The sequence below is a fragment of the Saccostrea cucullata genome, unplaced genomic scaffold, assembly GCF_032062105.1.
Source record: "Saccostrea cucullata isolate Sc308-1 unplaced genomic scaffold, CSIRO_AGI_Scuc_v1 ctg20995, whole genome shotgun sequence".
Taxonomy (NCBI): Eukaryota; Metazoa; Mollusca; class Bivalvia; order Ostreida; family Ostreidae; genus Saccostrea; species Saccostrea cuccullata.
The window spans coordinates 1444-7222 of NW_026936378.1; the positions used below are offsets into that span (position 1 = coordinate 1444).

The 5779-nt window shown below is 32.0% G+C and overlaps 1 long non-coding RNA gene across 1 annotated transcript; it reads left to right on the forward strand.

Annotated features, from left to right (window-relative positions):
• The first annotated feature begins 861 nt into the window (after positions 1-861).
• LOC134245414 (uncharacterized) lies at positions 862-4792 on the forward strand. Its single transcript, XR_009987418.1, has 3 exons — positions 862-881; positions 3322-3395; positions 4709-4792. It is a non-coding gene; the product is annotated as an uncharacterized LOC134245414 (long non-coding RNA).
• The last annotated feature ends 987 nt before the right edge of the window (positions 4793-5779 follow it).

Genomic DNA, 5779 nt, shown 5'->3' on the forward strand with positions numbered 1-5779 from the left:
CGTTTCAAAGATTTACTGAATATGAAGTAGACTGAATTGAATGTTTTAATAAACAGATTGGATTTTACATAATTTCAGATGAAATAGTCAGAAAGTTGTGACATAGTTCACGTAAATGCTTGACAGTCATGGCTTTCTTACTTGATATTGAACATCTTGTAGAAAAAATGGCACATGAATATTCAAAGTGACTACAGGAACAGAGGATGGGGCCAAAGGGGTTAACTATTTTTTCAATACACATGTATAATATTTTACTACAGAAAAAAGTTAAACTAATCTCTTTACCCTCAATATTCCTCTACGGTATATAAAAATACTATATATACCGTATAGGGCCAATCTCTAAATCTTAACAAAAGCTGAAAATGATATCAGATATTGAAATATAAGAATTATAGACTAATTATAGGAAATACTGTAATTTTGATAGGTTTCTGTGTGTAATAAAATTCTCATAAGCCCGGGGGAGGGGGGGGTTACACCATCAATTCGGCAGTTCCTGTGGGTAAATGTGAAATTAATAGAAAATTAATAATTTTATAAACTTCAAAACTGTCTACGCTCATTTTGAATGATTATTCATCATATAAACCTTTCAAAAAATGTATAATAATACGCAGTCTCATTTCGTCATGAAGGGAAAAATAAATATAAAGTGTTCATATTAGAAACAAATGTCTATATCACATATGTGCACGGGCTTATCGTTGCAATATTTCTACTACTTCCTCTTGCAAAACAATAGCTGATAAGATTTATTTGAAATGTCGTGCGTTTATTTTTGTTAAAGAAAAAATCAATCAATAATTAACTATAACAGCGATCGAAGATCGCAGAGAACTTCAAAATTTCTAAGAAGCATGGCAACAATATCGTCGGTAAGTTAGAGACTTCTTGGTGATAAAATTATACTTTTCATAGATAATTTAATATAACTGTACTTCGAAACATCTTATTGCATCCGTAATTTGAAATTATTTTTTAAAATGATTTACATCTTATTTGAAGATACAGTGTCAAAAAATAACTTAGTCTAGAAAACTAGTTAATTTACTGTCCATACAATCACTACCTTGAAAGTAGTTTTACTAGGTATAAGGCATATTTACTACAAGGTGTTTAATATCTAAACGACCTCTCTCCACAATTCACAATCTTAACCAGTAAAGATAGTTTACTAATTTCATATGACAAATAATCTAAACACTTTACGAGGCAAACTAGTTAAATTCACTAGGTTTTTCTTTCATTGATACCTACTCTTGATAAATTTTTAAACACACAAAAAAAATGTGGAAAAGATGTTTCATTGGATGAAAATTACTTTAATAGTTACTGGTGCTTTATTAGTCCCAAACCGGTGAAACAAGAGTTGAAGGGCTTTAAGTTTCCATCTCGTCCGTCCGTCTGTCTAGCTGTTTGCCTGTCTGTCCCATTTGGTTCTTCGAACTATAAGGATACCAAAATTGGAATATCCCTTTCTATGAAATTAAGATATTCATATATAAATGTAAATCGGTAATAATTTTATCTTTTTCTCCAATACAATTTACACTAAGGGTTGTTTAGGATAATTTGTCGATATTTCATGACGCAACTGTCAAGTACTAGTAAATTTATGAAAGAAAATGTAATATGTCTTGCTAAATCGACGTAGGAACTATGCAACGAACACCCTTATCTATTTAATGGATATTTGGGTGGAAGATATACGCACCTGTTACCATAAAATAAAAGAATATAGAACCTGGAGAGATTCACCTTTGCACCATGTCGCAAACCGACTGACGAAATAATTATGCGCCGACTATGACGCGATGCTTCAATTGCGATTTAGCGACAGTGCGATAGCGCGGTGATGATAACGCGATGCACGATAATACAATGACAATGTGATCGATTTTAAACATCATAACTTTTCATTGCTAATCGATATCGTCATCAGACCATCAAGTAATGGTATTTTACGTCTTTGCGCTATCGCTCTTGCTTGCCACTGCACCATCTTCATCGAATCATCGTGGTTTAACACGCTTGCCACCTCATTTATGGCTACACCGTCGTCTTTATTGCTCCATCGCATTGTAGTAAATGCTTTATTTGATCATCGCATCAAATAAGCTCAGGTGAGCTTTTCTGATCAAAATTTGTCCTCAGGCAGTGTAGATTCAAGTTTTTATAAATCATGACCCGAGATGGTAAGGCGGGGCCACAATGGCTGATCAAAGTTTTACATAGGAATATATAGGAAAAATCCTTTTATATCCTCTTCTCCAGAACCATTGGGTCAGGAAAGATGAAACATTTGGAAGCATCCTCAGGTAGTGTAGATTCAAGTTTGTTCAAATTATGACCCCCGAGAATAGGGTGGGCCATAATGGCTGATCAAAGATTTACGTAGGAATACGCTTGAAAAATCTTTTTAAAATCTTCTCTTCAAAATCAGCCTAGATTGGTGGTATTAATGGACAACATCTTTAGTTAGAGTTAATTCAAGTTTGTTCATATCATGACGTCTGGGGGTAGGGCTGGGCCATAATGGGCAATCAAAGATTTACATAGAAATATGTAGGAAAAAACTTTAAAAATCTTCTCAAGAACGGCAAAGCCCTGGTATGATATTTATATATCGAAGCATCCTCATGTAGTATAATTTCAAGATTGTTCAAATCAAAATTTTTGGGGGTAGGGTGGGGACACAAACTTGGATCAATTTTTACATATGAATATATGCTGAATATATGCTGAAAATATCTTTTAAAATTTTCTGGAGAACACCAAATCCATGATTAGTAACTTTTTATATATAAAACTAATGGAAGGTGGTTTAGATTAAGGTTGGTTCAAATTATGACCCCCGGGGTTAGGGTGAGGCCAGAGTGAGGGATCAAAGAATTGTGCAAGGATACGTAGGAAAAAAATCTTCTCCAGAACAGAAAAGTTTTGTTAAGTTACATTGACATGTAAGCATCTGCAAGTAGTGATGATTTAAATTTATTCAAATAGTGTTCTGGGGTGAGGGGAGAGGTCACAATGGGAAATCAATTTATATGTTGGAAATAACTTTAAAAATCCTCTGTTCAAGTATGTCAAAGATATACATATATGATTTATTGATTTAGTGACATTCTCAAGTAATGGAAATTCAAACCCCCCATCCCCTACAAGTGCCCTTCTAGAAATGCCCCCACCCCCGTCCTTACTATATCAAAAATAAATTAGAAATGTTTGGCAAGTCTCTAGACTTTTAAGTTTCAATTACAGACTACAGACTATCTATTACCTGTATAATAAAGTATATTCAAATACTTTTGACAGAATGAACAGGATAACTGCAGCTTTGAAAGGTCTTACGACATTTCATCAAATGTCATCTTTCCTGATGCGTACAGGTAAGTGCTCTTCGTTGGGATTCTTACTATACAAATCATCCATACTGTATTCATATAGTATAAATGTTATTATTTTCCCAATAAGATTTAAATGTAGAATTTATTGGTACCGTCAAGAGTCTCTAGGTGTTAATATAAGTATGTTTACACTATGAATCTACAAAGATTTTCATCGTTTTAACCATAAAGAAAATCTATAGATTTCTTTCCCATTATTAAATGAGGCATACCTTCAAAGTAAGCTCAAAGCTTACACATGTAAACCTCAGTCATACATGTAGCGTTTTATGGTATGTTTATTCCTTCATATGCTGGGCTAAACCATTACATTTCAAAACATAAAACAGGGAATTATTTTGCAATCATTATACATATGAATGGTGCATATGAAAAAATTACAAAGGGGAAAAAACATGAAAATTATATAAAATTAAGAAACTAGTTTGGTTTTTGAAAATTGCCTATCACTATTATCACCTGAACAACACAAAGTAACTACAAAGTTGAGGGCAACAGAAACCTGTACAAATTATTCTTCTTACCAAGTTGGAGATGAATTGTAAATTTTTTGATGTTCTAAAATCCCTCTGTGGGTTGATCAAGGGAGCAATACATGTATATCTTCGGCAGTCAATGCATGTTTGTTTAGTCATGAGATATGTAAACCTGGTGACTTATAAAGTACCAAAGCATTGTCGTATCTTTTGTAATTTTGACATAGATATTTATAAAATATACCACGTTATATTTTATGCTAGCATTGAGTATGTAGCATGCATTTTTGCATAATGGTACATGGTGGTACATGTTACTTAACAATTTTTTATTTATATTTTACATGTTAGCAATGATATGTTAGCAATAATTATCTGATTATAAATAACTTTTCAACCATGTGTAGAAGGACGAAGAATATGTTAAAATAGTGCTGAATGCTACTGTCATTACATTTGTAATAATTATAATTACACTTAATGCTCTATTTAATAATCGATTATTATAATTAAATGCTTTTATGAGCCCTGATTGGGAATAATAAATATATTCATCACAGAGTGCAAACTGTATATGTATATATATCGTTAAATTAAAGTAAACGTCTAAGTAGGTATATCTTATTTTTATTATATGTATTATATGTCATTTAATCTGCCTTTAATATGAATTTAAAGTAAATAAAATATGAAACCAAGGTTAATGACTTTATCACATTACATAAACTGTATAGTTTTGATACCCGATATCAAAAAATTGATCCTCAAAATAACACACATATGTACCATTTTAATATTTACATTTATTGATCTTTTTAGCGCGGTGTCATGCAAATGCAATGGAGATAATAAAAGACATAGATGCATAAATATACAGGTAAAATAACGTGTAATAAACTATAGTCATAATTTCAAAGTATATCTCTATATAATTCCTCCGAGGAGCGAGCCTAACAGAACTATGTTTCAACCATCAATGAATTACTCTTTAACGAGATAAAAAACTTCAATATATCAATTATCATTTGTTGTAATCAAGCTGACCGCTAGGTTAAGCTACACTGAAACATTTTAATATATCAAACCCACAATCTAAAATAAGACTTGTTAGATCCGCGCTGAATACACTCTTACGCAGAGTGTATACGGCGCGGATCTAAGAAGTCTGCTTTTAATAAGATTGATCTAACCCATTTCCCAAGGCGAAATTGTAGATTTATTCCTACAAAGTGTATTTGGTAAATGGCACCTGATTCCATTTCTGGTGTTTTTGAGGACCACGATTACTCTGCCGCAAATTTCTTTTGTTTAAAGAACTATTGAGGATGAATATTAAATCATCTAATCTAAATTGTAATCTAGAATTTGGGAATTTTTAGTTTCAGGATCCAAAAGCATCTGTTCCTTCCCTTCAGTCGTGAGTTTAGGAAAGAAACCATCGGTATTTTTGGAATTTTATGTTCATTGTTTATTCTTGAAGTAAAATAAGAATGAAATTTAGGGTGACAAATTAAAAACGTCATTTTGGAAATCTCAAAATAATATAATACAACAAAGTCTCCGATATAAATTTTTTAATGCATTCCAAATAAATTTGATTTGACTATTACCTAAGAGATTTTCTTTATATAGAAAAAAAACCCATTTAAATTGACTTCGTATCTGAAACATCTTCGCTAGCCAAGGGTTCCTGATACGCCTCTCTCTTGAGTAGCGTATCAGATACCCTTGGCTAGCGAAAATAATCTTAAGGATAAATCATCATGTCCTGTTTTATGTCACATCTTTTCTTTCCCTTATATGCTGAAAATGTAATTCATCAAATAAATATTGATGACAATCTAAATTTGCTTTAAAAAGAAAATATATGAAGATAACGAACAGCATTTC